We start from the raw sequence: 16,107 nt of genomic DNA, 5'->3' as shown, positions 1-16,107 counted from the left end.
TTACCCTCCCAACACTGAGACACCCACTGCTCTGGGAAAAGGTCATCCACCAGTGCCAGGGCACATGGGACAGCAATCCAGGAAGGAGGAGTGAGGAGAACACCTTTCTCCTCCCCTGCACCACTTGACGATCCAGTGAGATATATAGTGGCCTGTTGGGGGACGCTGGCGTGTCCCGTGGGGCCAGTGGAACTGCAGCAGCAGGAGAATCACCTCAACCCCCAGAGTTCTGCATTGGACAGGCCACAGTACCAGTGAAGCAGGAAGCATCATGGGCTCACCCCCCAGGGGAAAATCCGTGTCTTACCAGGGCGGAAGACATGTTCTACCCCACCCTGCCCCGGCAGGGTACCATCTCTCTTTTGCAGCTGTGGATGAGATTGTGGTGATTGTGGTAGTCTCCTGTCTACCCCCCTCCACCAGTCCTGCTTCTTTTTGTGTCTTCAGTCCCTCCCTCTAGGCTCTGCAAAAATGGTACTGGCTGTGTGGATGGTGATGACCCCTCCTGTCCCACCCCAGAACTTCCAAGTTAGGGTGATGGGTGGGGACAGAGACGAGATCTAATGTCTGACCAGGAAGCTCCAGACTGAGGTGCTGCAGGTCAGTCTCCTTCTAACTTCAATCGTACATTCAATGAATCAAACATTATTCATTGATTCAATGAAAAACATCACATATTCATTTCATGAGACCAGTTGCGTTCATTCCTTCAGAGAATCAAACTGCTCTCGGTCATTCAATGAAACAAACTGCACCAGTTAATTCAATGAGAAGAGCTGACTTCAATGTCTCGAGTTAAACGCATTCATTCAATGAAACAAACTGCATTCATTCATTCATGGAATCTAACATCATTCGTGCATTCAATGAATCAAGCGCAATTCATTGATTCAATGAAACAAACTTTACACCGTCTGTAAAGGAATTTTTTTGCACTCTTTGAATGAGACAAACATTCTAAACACGTTCACTTCATGACAATCGACTGCATTCATTGATCCATTCATTGCATCAAACTTTAATCGTACATTCAATAAATCAACAGCTTGAGACATAGAATGAATCAATGAATGCAGTTGGATCCATGAAACGAATGTGTCAAAAATGTTAACTTGATTATTCAGAGATTTAACTGCATTCGTTCTTTCATTGAATCAAACTGCATTCATTCTTTTTTTCAATGAAACAAACTGCACCAGTTAATTCAGTGAGTAGAGCTGACTTCAATGTCTCGAGTTAAACGCATTCATTCAATGAAACAAACTGCATTCATTCATTCATGGAATCTAACATTATTCGTGCATTCAATGAATCAAGCGTAATTCATTTATTCAATGAAACAAACTTTACACAGTCTGTCATGCAATCCTTTTGCACTCTTTGAATGAGACAAACATTCTAAACATGTTCATTTCATGACAACCAACTGCATTCATTGATTCATTCGTTGCATCAAACTTTAATCGTACATTCCAAGAATCAACAGCTTGAGACATTGAATGAATGAATGCAGTTGGATTCATGAAACGCATGTTTAAAGAATGTTAACTTGATTATTCAGAGATTAAACTGCATTCGTTCTTTCATTGAATCAAACTGCATTCATTCTTTCTTCCAATGAATCAAACTGCACATGATAATTCAACGATTAGAGCTTATTTCCTTAATACAAATGCATTCATTCAATGAAACAAACTGCTTTCATTCATTATTGGAATCAAAAGACAATCCTACATTCAATGAATCAAACGTTATTCACTGATTCAATGAATCATTCTTAACAAATTCATTGAATGAATCCTACCGCACTCATTCATTCTATGAAATAAACTATACACGCTATTTCAAGTAAATGAGCTAATTTCATGATGTAAATATCTCGACCTCAACGCCTTCATTCATTCTTTCTTACAATGAAATAAACTGCACGTTAATTCAACGATCAGAGCTTATTTCCTTAATACAAATGCCTCGACCTGAACGCATTCATTCAATGAAACAAACTGCACTCAGTCATTGAACCTATCTTCAATCGTAGAGTTAATGAATCAAACATTATGCATTGAATCAATGAAATAAACATCACATATTCAATTCATGAGACCAGTTGCGTTCATTCATTCAGAGAATCAAACTGCTCTCGTTCATTCAATGAAACAAACTGCACCAGTTAATTCAGTGAGTAGAGCTGACTTCAATGTCTCGAATTAAACACTTTCAGTCATTGAAACAATCTGCATTCATTCATTTATGGAATCAAACATAATTCGTGCTTTCAATGAATCAAGCGTAATTCATAGATTCAATGAAACAAAACTTTACACAATCTGTAATGGAATTCTTTTGCACTCTTTGAATGAGACAAACATTCTAAACACGTTCACTTCATGACAATCGACTGTATTCATTGATTCATTCATTGCATCAAAATTAAATCGTACATTCAATGAATCAACAGCTTGAGAGTTTGAATGAATGAATGCAATTGGATCCATGAAATGCATGTTTCAAGAATGTTAACTTGATTATTCAGAGATTAAACTGCATTCGTTCTTTCATTGAATCAAACTGCATTCATTCTTTCTTTCAATGAAACAAACTGCACCAGTTAATTCAGTCAGTAGAGCTGACTTCAATGTCTCGAGCTGAACGCTTTCAGTCAATGAAAAAACCTGCATTCATTCATTATTGGAATCAAAAGTCAATCGTGCATCCAATGAATCAGGCGTTAATTCACTGAATCATTCTAAACACATTCATTGAATGAATCCACCGCACTCATTCATTCTATGTAATAAACTGTACAAGCTATTTCAAGAAAATGAGCTAATGTCATGATGTAAATATCTCGACCTTAACGCATTCATTGAATGAAACAATCTGCACCAGTGAATTCATTGAATCTAACTTCAATCGTACATTCAATGAATCAAACATTATTCATTGATTCAGTGAAACAAACATAAAACATTCATTTCATGAGACCAGTTGCGTTCATTCCTTCAGAGAATCAAACTGCTCTCGTTCATTCAATAAAACAAACTGCACCAGTTAATTCAGTGAGTAGAGCTGACTTCAATGTCTCGAGTTAAACACTTTCAGTCATTGAAACAATCTGCATTCATTCATTTATGGAATCAACAGTCAATCGTGCATTCAATGAATCAAGCGTTAATTCACTGAATCATTCTAAACACATTCATTCAATGAATCCACCGCACTCGTTCATTCTATGTAATAAACTGTACAAGCTATTTCAAGAAAATGAGCTAATGTCATGATATAAATGACTCGACCTTAACGCATTCATTGAATGAAACAATCTCCACCAGTGAATTCATTGAATCTAACTTCAATCGTACATTCAATGAATCAAACATTATTCATTGATTCAATGAAACAAACATAACATATTCATTTCATGAGACCAGTTGCGTTCATTCCTTCAGAGAATCAAACTGCTCTCGGTCATTCAATGAAACAAACTACACTAGTTAATTCAGTGAGTAGAGCTGACTTCAATGTCTCGAGTCAAACACTTTCAGTCATTGAAACAATCTGCATTCATTCATTCATTTATGGAATCAAACATCATTCGTGCATTCAATGAATCAAGCGTAATTCATAGATTCAATGAAACAAACTTTACACAATCTGTAATGTAATTATTTTGCACTCTTTGAATGAGACAAACATTCTAAACACGTTCACTTCATGACAATCGACTGTATTCATTGATTCATTCATTGCATCAAAATTAAATCATACATTCAATGAATCAACACCTTGAGAGATTGAATGAATGAATGCAGTTGGATCCATGAAACGCATGTGTCAAGAATGTTAACTTGATTATTCAGAGATTAAACTGCATTCGTTCTTTCATTGAATCAAACTGCATTCATTCTTTCTTTCAATGAAACAAACTGCACATGTTAATTCAACGATTAGAGCTTATTTCCTTAATACAAATGCCTCGAGCTGAACGCCTTCATTCAATCAAACAACATGCATTTATTCATTTTTGGAATCAAAATTCAATCGTGCATTCTATGAATCAAGCGTTAATTCACTGATTCAATTAATCATTCTTGATTCATTGAAAGAATCCTACCGCACTCATTCATTCTATGTCATAAACTGTACAAGCTATTTCAAGTAAACGAGCTAATGTCATGATGTAAATATCTCGACCTTAACGCATTCATTCAATGAAACAATCTGCACCAGTGAATTCATTGAATCAAACTTCAATCGTACATTCAATGAATCAAACATTATTCATTGATTCAATGAAACAAACATAACATATTCATTTCATGAGACCAGTTGCGGTCATTCCTTCAGAGAATCAAACTGCTCTCGGTCATTCAATGAAACAAACTACACCAGTTAATTCAGTGAGTAGAGCTGACTTCAATGTCTCGAGCTAAACGCATTCATTCAATGAAACAAACTGCATTCATTCATTCATGGAATCTAACATTATTTGTGCATTCAATGAATCAAGCGTAATTCATTTATTCAATGAAACAAACTTTACACAGTCTGTCAAGCAATCCTTTTGCACTCTTTGAATGAGACAAACATTCTAAACATGTTCATTTCATGACAACCAACTGCATTCATTGATTCATTCGTTGCATCAAACTTTAATCGTACATTCCAAGAATCAACAGCTTGAGACATTGAATGAATGAATGCAGTTGGATTCATGAAACGCATGTTTAAAGAATGTTAACTTGATTATTCAGAGATTAAACTGCATTCGTTCTTTCATTGAATCAAACTGCATTCATTCTTTCTTCCAATGAATCAAACTGCACATGATAATTCAACGATTAGAGCTTATTTCCTTAATACAAATGCATTCATTCAATGAAACAAACTGCTTTCATTCATTATTGGAATCAAAAGTCAATCCTACATTCAATGAATCAAACGTTATTCACTGATTCAATGAATCATTCTTAACAAATTCATTGAATGAATCCTACCGCACTCATTCATTCTATGAAATAAACTATGCAAGCTATTTCAAGTAAATGAGCTAATTTCATGATGTAAATATCTCGACCTCAACGCCTTCATTCATTCTTTCTTACAATGAAATAACCTGCACGTTAATTCAACGATCAGAGCTTATTTCCTTAATACAAATGCCTCGACCAGAACGCATTCATTCAATGAAACAAACTGCACTCAGTCATTGAACCTATCTTCAATCGTAGAGTTAATGAATCAAACATTATGCATTGATTCAATGAAACAAACATCACATATTCAATTCATGAGACCAGTTGCGTTCATTCATTCAGAGAATCAAACTGCTCTCGTTCATTCAATGAAACAAACTGCACCAGTTAATTCAGTGAGTAGAGCTGACTTCAATGTCTCGAATTAAACACTTTCAGTCATTGAAACAATCTGCATTCATTCATTTATGGAATCAAACATAATTCGTGCTTTCAATGAATCAAGCGTAATTCATAGATTCAATGAAACAAAACTTTACACAATCTGTAATGGAATTCTTTTGCACTCTTTGAATGAGACAAACATTCTAAACACGTTCACTTCATGACAATCGACTGTATTCATTGATTCATTCATTGCATCAAAATTAAATCGTACATTCAATGAATCAACAGCTTGAGAGATTGAATGAATGAATGCAGTTGGATCCATGAAACGCATGTGTCAAGAATGTTAACTTGATTATTCATTGAATCAAACTGCATTCCTTATTACTTTCAATGAAAGAAACTGCACATGTTAATTCATGCTTATTTCCTTAATACAAATGCCTCGATCTGAACGCCTTCATTCAATCAAACAACCTGCATTCATTCATTATTGGAATCAAAAGTCAACCGTGCAATCTATGAATCAAGCGTTAATTCACTGATTCAATCAATCATTCTTGCTTCATTGAATGAATCCTACAGCACTCATTCATTCTATGTAATAAACTGTACAAGCTATTTCAAGTAAATGAGCTAATGTCATGATGTAAATATCTCGACCTTAACACATTCATTCAATGAAACAATCTGCACCAGTGAAATCATTGAATCTAACTTCAATCATACATTCAATGAATCAAACATTATTCATTGATTCAATGAAACAAACATAACATATTCATTTCATGAGACCAGTTGCGTTCATTCCTTCAGAGAATCAAACTGCTCTCGTTCATTCAATGTAACAAACTACACCAGTTAATTCAGTGAGTAGAGTTGACTTCAATGTCTCGAGTTCAACGCTTTCAGTCAATGAAACAAACAACATTCATTCATTCATGGAATCAAACATCATTTGTGCATTCAATGAATCAAGCGTAATTCATTGATTCAATGAAACAAACTTTACACAGTCTGTAATGGAATCCTTTTGCACTCTTTGATTGAGATAAACATGCTAAACACGTTCACTTCATGACAATCGACTACATTCATTGATTCATTCATTGCATCAAACTTTAATCGTACATTCAATAAATCAACAGCTTGAGACATTAAATGAATGAATGCAGTTGGATCCATGAAACGAATGTGTCAAAAATGTTAACTTGATTATTCAGAGATAAAACTGCATTCGTTCTTTCATTGAATCAAACTGCATTCATTCTTTCTTCCAATGAAACAAACTGCACATGATAATTCAACGATTAGAGATTATTTCCTTAATACAAATTCATTCATTCAATGAAACAACCTGCTTTCATTCATTATTGGAATCAAAAGTCAATCCTACATTCAATGCATAAAACGTTATTCACTGATTCAATGAATCATTCTTAACAAAATCGTTGAATGAATCCTAACGTTCTCATTCATTCTATGAAATAAACTATACAAGCTGTTTCAAGTCAATGAGCTAATTTCATGATGTAAATATCTCGACCTCAACGCCTTCATTCAATGAAACAAACTGCACTCATTCATTGAGCCTTACTTCAATCATCATTCATTGATTCAATGAAAAAAAACATCACATATTCATTTCATGAGACCAGTTGCGTTCATTCATTCAGAGAATCAAACTGCTCTCGTTCATTCAATGAAACAAATGACACCAGTTACTTCAGTGTGTAGAGCTGACTTCAATGTCTCGAGTTAAACGCTTTCAGTCATTGTAACAATCTGCATTCATTCATTTATGGAATCAAACATCATTCGTGCATTCAATGAATCAAGCGTAATTCATTGATTCATTGAAACAAACTTTACACAATCTGTAATGATATTCTTTTGCAGTCTTTGAAAGAGATAAACATTCTAAACACGTTCACTTCATGACAACCAACTGCATTCATTGATTCATTCATTGCATCAAACTTTAATCGTACATTCAATGAATCAACAGCTTGAGAGATTGAATGAATGAATGCAGTTGGATCCATGAAACGCATGTTTCAAGAATGTTAACTTGATTATTCAGAGATTAAACTGCATTCGTTCTTTCATTGAATCATTCTTTCTTTCAATGAAACAAACTGCACATGTTAATTCAACGATTACAGATTATTTCCTTAATACAAATGCCTCGAGCTGAACGCCTTCATTCAATCAAACACCCTGCATTCATTCATTATTGGAATCAAAAGTCAATCGTGCAATCTATGAATCAAGCGTTAATTCACTGATTCAATGAATCATTCTTGATTCATTGAATGAATCCTACCGCACTCATTCATTCCATGGAATAAACTGTACAAGCTATTTCAAGTAAATGAGCTAATGTCATGATGTAACTATCTCGAACTTAACGCATTAATTCAATGAAACAATCTGCACCAGTGAATTCATTGAATATAACTTCAATCGTACATTCAATGAATCAAACATTATTCATTGATTTAATGAAACATACATCACATATTCAATTCATGAGACCATTTACGTTCATTCATTCAGAGAATCAAACTGCTCTCGTTCATTCATTGAAACAAACTACACCAGTTACTTCAGTGAGTAGAGCTGACTTTAATGTCTCGAGTTAAACGCTTTCAGTCATTGAAACAATCTGCATTCATTCATTTATGGAATCAAACATCATTCGTGCATTCAATGAATCAAGCGTAATTCATAGATTCAATGAAACAAACTTTACATTATCTGTAATGGAATTCTTTGCCACTCTTTGAATGAGATAAACATGCTTGACACGTTCACTTCATGACAATTGACTACATTCATTGATTCATTCAATGCATCAAACTTTAATCGTACGTTCAATGAATCAACAGCTTGAGAGATTGAATGAATGAATGCAGTTGTGTTTCAAGAATGTTAACTTGATTATTCAGAGATTCAACTGCATTCGCTCTTTCATTGAATCACAATGCATTCATTCTTTCTTTCAAGGAAACAAACTGCACATGTCAATTCAACGATTAGAGCTTATTTCCTTAATACAAATGCCTCGAGCTGAACACCTTCATTCAATCAAACAACCTGCATTCATTCATTATTGGAATCAAAAGTCAACCGTGCAATCTATGAATCAAGCGTTAATTCACTGATTCAATGAATCATTCTTGATTCATTGAATGAATTCTGTCCCCCCCCCCCCCTCATTCATTCTATGTAATAAACTGTTCAAGCTACTTCAAGGAAATGAGATAATGTCATGATGTAAATATCTCGAACTTAACGCATTCATTCAATGAAACAATCTGCACCAGTGAATTCATTACATCCAACTTCAATCGTACATTCAATGAATCAAACATTATTCATTGATTCAATGAAACAAACATAACATATTTATTTCACGAGACCAGTTGCGTTCATTCCTTCAGAGAATGAAACTGCTCTCGGTCATTCAATGAAAGAAACTACACCAGTTAATTCAGTGAGTAGAGCTGACTTCAATATCTCGAGTTCAACGCTTTCAGTCAATGAAACAAACAAAATTCATTCATTAATGGTATCAAACATCATTTGTGCATTCAATGAATCAAGCGTAATTCATTGATTCAATGAAACAAACTTTACACAAACTGTAATGGAATCCTTTTGCACTCTTTGAATGAGATAAACATGCTAAACACGTTCACTTCATGACAATTGACTACATTCATTGATTCATTCATTGCAACAAACTTTAATCGTACATTCAATAAATCAACAGCTTGAGAGATTGAATGAATGAATGCAGTTGGATCCATGAAACGCATGTTTCAAGAATGTTAACTTGATTATTCAGAGATTAAACTGCATTCGTTCTTTCATTGAATCAAACTGCATTCATTCTTTGTTCCATTGAAACAAACTGCACATGATAATTCAACGATTACAGTTTATTTCCTTAATACAAATGCATTCATTCAATGAAACAACCTGCTTTCATTCATTATTGCAATCAAAAGTCAATCGCGCAATCTATGAATCAAACGTTATTCACTGATTAAATTAATCATTCTTAACAAAGTCATTGAATGAATCCTACCGTTCATATTCATTCTATGAAATAAACTATACAAGCTATTTCAAGTAAATGAGCTAATTTCATGATGTAAATATCTCGACCTCAACGCCTTCATTCAATGAAACAAACTGCACTCATTCATTGAACCTATCTTAAATCGTACAGTCAATGAATCAAACATTATTCATTGATTCAATGAAAAAAACATCACATATTCATTTCATGAGACCAGTTGCGTTCATTCATTCAGAGAATCAAACTGCTCTTGTTCATTCAATGAAACAAACTACACCAGTTACTTCAGTGAGTAGAGCTGACTTCAATGTCTCGAGTTAAACGCTTTCAGTCATTAAAACAATCTGCATTCATTCATTTATGGAATCAAACATCATTCGTGCATTCAATGAATCAAGCGTAATTCATAGATTCAATGAAACAAAACTTTACACAATCTGTAATGGAATTCTTTTGCACTCTTTGAATGAGACAAACATTCTAAACACGTTCACTTCATGACAAACAACTGCATTCATTGATTCATTCATTGCATCAAACTTTAATCGTACATTCAATGAATCAAAAGGTTGAGAGATTGAATAAATGAATGCGGTTGGATCCATGAAACGCATGTTTCAAGAATGTTAACTTGATTATTCAGAGATTAAACTGCATTCGTTCTTTCATTGAATCATTCTTTCTTTCAATGAAACAAACTGCACATGTTAATTAAACGATTAGAGCTTATTTCCTTAATCCAAATGCCTCGAGCTGAACACCTTCATTCAATCAAACAACCTGCATTCATTCATTATTGGAATCAAAAGTCAATCGTGCATTCTATGAATCAAGCGTTAATTCACTGATTCAATCAATCATTCTTGATTCATTGAATGAATCCTACCGCACTCATTCATTCTATGTAATAAACTGTACAAGCTATTTCAAGTAAATGAGCTAATGTCATGATGTAAATATCTCGACCTTAACGCAGTCATTCAATGAAATAATCTGCACCAATGAATTCATTAAATCTAACTTCAATTACATTCAATGAATCAAACATTATTCATTGATTCAATGAAACAAACATAACATATTCATTTCATGAGACCAGTTGCGTTCATTCCTTCAGAGAATCAAACTGCTCCCGTTCATTCAATGTAACAAACTGAACCAGTTAATTCAGTGAGTAGAGCTGACTTCAATCTCTCGAGTTCAACGCTTTCAGTCAATGAAACAAACTGCATTCATTCATTCATGGAATCAATCATCAATCGTGCATTCAATGAATCAAGCGTAATTCATTGATTCAATGAAACAAACATTACACAGTCTTTAATGGAATCGTTTTGCAATCTTTGAATGAGATAAACGTGCTAAACACGTTCACTTCATGACAATCGACTACATTCATTGATTCATTCATTGCATCAAACTTTAATCGTACATTCAATAAATCAAAAGCTTCAGACATTGTATGAATGAATGCAATTGGATCCATGAAACGAATGTGTCAAAAATGTTAACTTGATCATTCAGAGATTAAACTGCATTCGTTCTTTCATTGAATCAAACTGCATTCATTCTTTCTTCCAATGAAACAAACTGCACATGATAATTCAACGATTAGAGATTATTTCCTTAATACAAATTCATTCATTCAATGAAACAACCTGCTTTCATTCATTATTGGAATCAAAAGTCAATCCTACATTCAATGCATAAAACGTTATTCACTGATTCAATGAATCATTCTTAACAAAATCATTGAATGAATCCTACCGTTCTCATTCATTCTATGAAATAAACTATACAAGCTATTTCAAGTAAATGAGCTAATTTCATGATGTAAATATCTCGACCTCAACGCCTACATTCAATGAAACAAACTGCACTCATTCATTGAGCCTTACTTCAATCGTACAGTCAATGAATCAAACATTATTCATTGATTCAATGAAAAAAAACATCACATATTCATTTCATGAGACCAGTTGCGTTCATTCATTCAGAGAATCAAACTGCTCTCGTTCATTCATTGAAACAAACTACACCAGTTACTTCAGTGAGTAGAGCTGACTTCAATGTCTCGAGTTAAATGCTTTCAGTCATTGAAACAACCTGCATTCATTCATCTATGGAATCAAACATCATTCGTGCAATCAATGAATCAAGCGTAATTCATAGATTCAATGAAACAAAACTTTACGCAATCTGTAAAGGAACTCTTTTGCACTCTTTGAATGAGACAAACATTCTAAACACGTTCACTTCATGACAATCGACTGTATTCATTGATTCATTCATTGCATCAAAATTAAATCGTACATTCAATGAATCAACAGCTTGAGAGATTGAATGAATGAATGCAGTTGGATCCATGAAACGCATGTGTCAAGAATGTTAACTTGATTATTCATTGAATCAAACTGCATTCCTTATTTCGTTCAATGAAAGAAACTGCACATGTTAATTCATGCTTATTTCCTTAATACAAATGCCTCGATCTGAACGCCTTCATTCAATCAAACAACCTGCATTCATTCATTATTGAATCAACAGCTTGAGAGTTTGAATGAATGAATGCAATTGGATCCATGAAATGCATGTTTCAAGAATGTTTGATTCTTGAACGCTTGATTCAATGAATGCTTGATTCATTGAATGCACGAATGATGTTTGATTCCATAAATGAATGAATGCAGATTGTTTCAATGACTGAAAGTGTTTAACTCGAGACATTGAAGTCAGCTCTACTCACTGAAGTAACTGGTGTAGTTTGTTTCATTGAATGAACGAGAGCAGTTTGATTCTCTGAATGAATGAACGCAACTGGTCTCATGAAATGAACATGTGATTTTTTTTCATTGAATCAACGAATAATGTTTGATTCATTGACTGTACGATTGAAGATAGGTTTAATGAATGAGTGCAGTGTGTTTCATTGAATGAAGGTGTTGAGGTCGAGATATTTACATCATGTAATTAGCTCATTTACTTGAAAAAGCTTGTATAGTTTATTTCATAGAATGAATGAGAACGTTAGGATTCATTCAATGATTTTGTTAAGAATGATTAATTGAATCAGTGACTAACGTTTGATGCATTTAATGTAGGATTGACTTTTGATTCCAATAATGAATGAAAGCAGGTTGTTTCATTGAATGAATGCATTTGTATTAAGGAAATAAGCTCTAATCGTTGAATTACCATGTGCAGTTTTTTTCATTGGAAGAAAGAACGCATGCAGTTTAATCTCTGAATAATCAAGTTAACATTCTTGAAACATGCGTTTCATGGATCCAACTGCATTCATTCATTCAATGTCTCAAGCTGTTAATTTATTGAATGTACGATGAAAGTTTGATGCAATGAATGAATCAATGAATGTAGTCAATTGTCACGAAGTGAACGTGTCTAGCATGTTTATCTCATTCAAAGAGTGCAAAAGGATTCCATTACAGACTGTGTAAAGATTGTTTCATTGAATCAATGAATTACGCTTGATTCATTGAATGCACAAATGATGTTTGATTCCATGAATGAATGAATGTTGTTTGTTTCATTGACTTAAAGCGTTGACCTCGAGACATTGAAGTCAGCTCTACTCACTAAAGTAACTGGTGCAGTTTGTTTCATTGAATGAACGAGAGCAGTTTGATTCTCTGAATGAATGAACGTAAATGGTCTCATGAAATGAATATGTGATGTTTGTTTCATTGAATCAATGAATAATGTTTGATTCATTAATGTACGATTGAAGTTATATTCAATGAATTCACTGGTGCAGATTGTTTCATTGAATTAATGCGTTAAGTTCGAGACAGTTACATCATGACTTTAGCTCATTTACTTGAAATAGCTTGTACAGTTTATGACATGGAATGAATGAGTGCGGTAGGATTCATTCAATGAATCAAGAATGATTCATTGAATCAGTGAATTAACGCTTGATTCATAGATTGCACGATTGACTTTTGATTCCAATAATGAATGAATGCAGGGTGTTTGATTGAATGAAGGCGTTCAGCTCGAGGCATTTGTATTAAGGAAATAATCTGTAATCGTTGAATTAACATGTGCAGTTTGTTTCATTGAAAGAAAGAATGATTCAATGAAAGAACGAATGCAGTTTAATCTCTGAATAATCAAGTTAACATTCTTGAAACATGTGTTTCATAAATCCAACTGCATTCATTCATTCAATCTCTCAAGCTGTTGGTTCATTGAATGTACGATTAAAGTTTGATGCAATGAATGAATCAATGAATGCATTTGTATGTCATGAAGAGTACGTGTTTGGAATGATTGACTCATTCAAAGAGTGCAAAAGAATTCCATTACAGATTGTGGAAAGTTTGTTTCATTGAATCTATGAATTACGCTTGATTCATTGAATGCACGAATTATGTTTGATTCCATAAATGAATGAATGCAGATTGTTTCAATGACTGAAAGCGTTTAACTCGAGACATTGAAGTCAGCTCTACTCACTGAAGTAACTGGTGTAGTTTGTTTCATTGAATGAACGAGAGCAGTTTGATTCTCTGAATGAATGAACGCAACTGGTCTCGTGAAATGAATATGTGATGTTTTTTTCATTGAATCAATGAATAATGTTTGATTCATTGATTATACGATTGAAGATAGGTTTAATGAATGAGTGCAGTGTGTTTCATTGAATGAAGGCGTTGAGGTCGAGATATTTACATCATGTAATTAGCTCATTTACTTGAAAAAGCTTGTATAGTTTATTTCATAGAATGAATGAGAACGTTAGGATTCATTCAATGATTTTGTTAAGAATGATTAATTGAATCAGTGAATAACGTTTGTTGCTTTGAATGTAGGATTGACTTTTGATTCCAATAATGAATGAAAGCAGGTTGTTTCATTGAATGAATGCATTTTTATTAAGGAAATAATCTCTAATCGTTCAATTATCATGTGCAGTGTGTTTCATTTGGAAGAAAGAATGAATGCAGTTTGATTCAATGAAAGAACGAAAGCAGTTTAATCTCTGAATAATCCATGACACAATCGTTTCATGGATCCAACTGCATTCATTCATTCAATGTCTCAAGTTGTTGATTTATTGAACGTACGATGAAAGTTTGATGCAATGCATGAATCAATGAATGTAGTCGATTTTCATGAAGTGAACGTGTTCAGCATGTTTATCTCATTCAAAGAGTGCAAAAGGATTCCATTACAGACTGTGTAAAGTTTGTTTCATTGAATCAATGAATTACGCTTGATTCATTGAATGCACAAATGATGTTTGATTCCATGAATGAATGAATGTTGTTTGTATCATTGACTGAAAGCGTTGAACTCGAGACATTGAAGTCAGCTCTACTCGCTGAAGTAACTGGTGTAGTTTGTTTCATTGAATGACCGAGAGCAGTTTGATTCTCTGACGGAATGACCGCAACTGGTCTCATGAAATGAATATGTTATGTTTGTTTCATTGAATCAATGAATAATGTTTGATTAATTGAATGTACGATTGAAGTTAGATTCAATGAATTCTCTGGTGCAGATTGTTTCATTGAATGAATGCGTTAAGGTCGAGATATTTACATCATGACATTAGCTCATTTACTTGAAATAGCTTGTACAGTTTTTTACATAGAATGAATGAGTGCGGTAGCATTCATTCAATGAATCAAGAATGATTCATTGAATCAGTGAATTAACGCTTGATCATAGAATGCACGATTGACTTTTGATTCCAATAATGAATGAATGCAGGTTGTTTGATTGAATGAAGGTGTTCAGCTCGAGGCATTTGTATTAAGGAAACAAGCGCTAATCGTTGAATTAACATATGCAGTTCAATTCAATGAAAGAACGAATGCAGTTTAATCTCTGAATAATCAAGTTAACATTCTTGAAACATTCGTTTCATGGATCCAACTGCATTCATTCATTCAATGTCTCAAGGTGTTAATTTATTGAATGTACGATGAAGGTTTGATGCAATGAATGAATCAATGAATGCAGTCAATTGTCATGACGTGAACGTGTCTAGCATGTTTATCTCATTCAAAGAGTGCAAAACGATTCCATTACAGACTGTGTAAAGTTTGTTTCATTCAATCAATGAATTACGCTTGATTCATTGAATGCACAAATGATGTTTGATTCCATAAATGAATGAATGTTGTTTGTTTCATTGACTGAAAGCGTTGAACTCGAGACATTGAAGTCAGCTCTACTCACTAATGTAATTGGTGCAGTTTGTTTCATTGAATGAACGAGAGCAGTTTGATTCTCTGAATGAATGAACGTAAATGGTCTCATGAAATGAATATGTGATGTTTGTTTCATTGAATCAATGAATAATGTTTGATTCATTAATGTACGATTGAAGTTATATTCAATGAATTCACTGGTGCAGATTGTTTCATTGAATTAATGCGTTAAGTTCGAGACAGTTACATCATGACTTTAGCTCATTTACTTGAAATAGCTTGTACAGTTTATGACATGGAATGAATGAGTGCGGTAGGATTCATTCAATGAATCAAGAATGATTCATTGAATCAGTGAATTAACGCTTGATTCATAGATTGCACGATTGACTTTTGATTCCAATAATGAATGAATGCAGGGTGTTTGATTGAATGAAGGCGTTCAGCTCGAGGCATTTCTATTAAGGAAATA

The sequence above is a fragment of the Chiloscyllium punctatum genome, chromosome 42, assembly GCF_047496795.1.
Source record: "Chiloscyllium punctatum isolate Juve2018m chromosome 42, sChiPun1.3, whole genome shotgun sequence".
In the NCBI taxonomy this organism is placed as follows: Eukaryota; Metazoa; Chordata; class Chondrichthyes; order Orectolobiformes; family Hemiscylliidae; genus Chiloscyllium; species Chiloscyllium punctatum.
Note: the sequence above shows the minus strand (reverse complement) of the source record.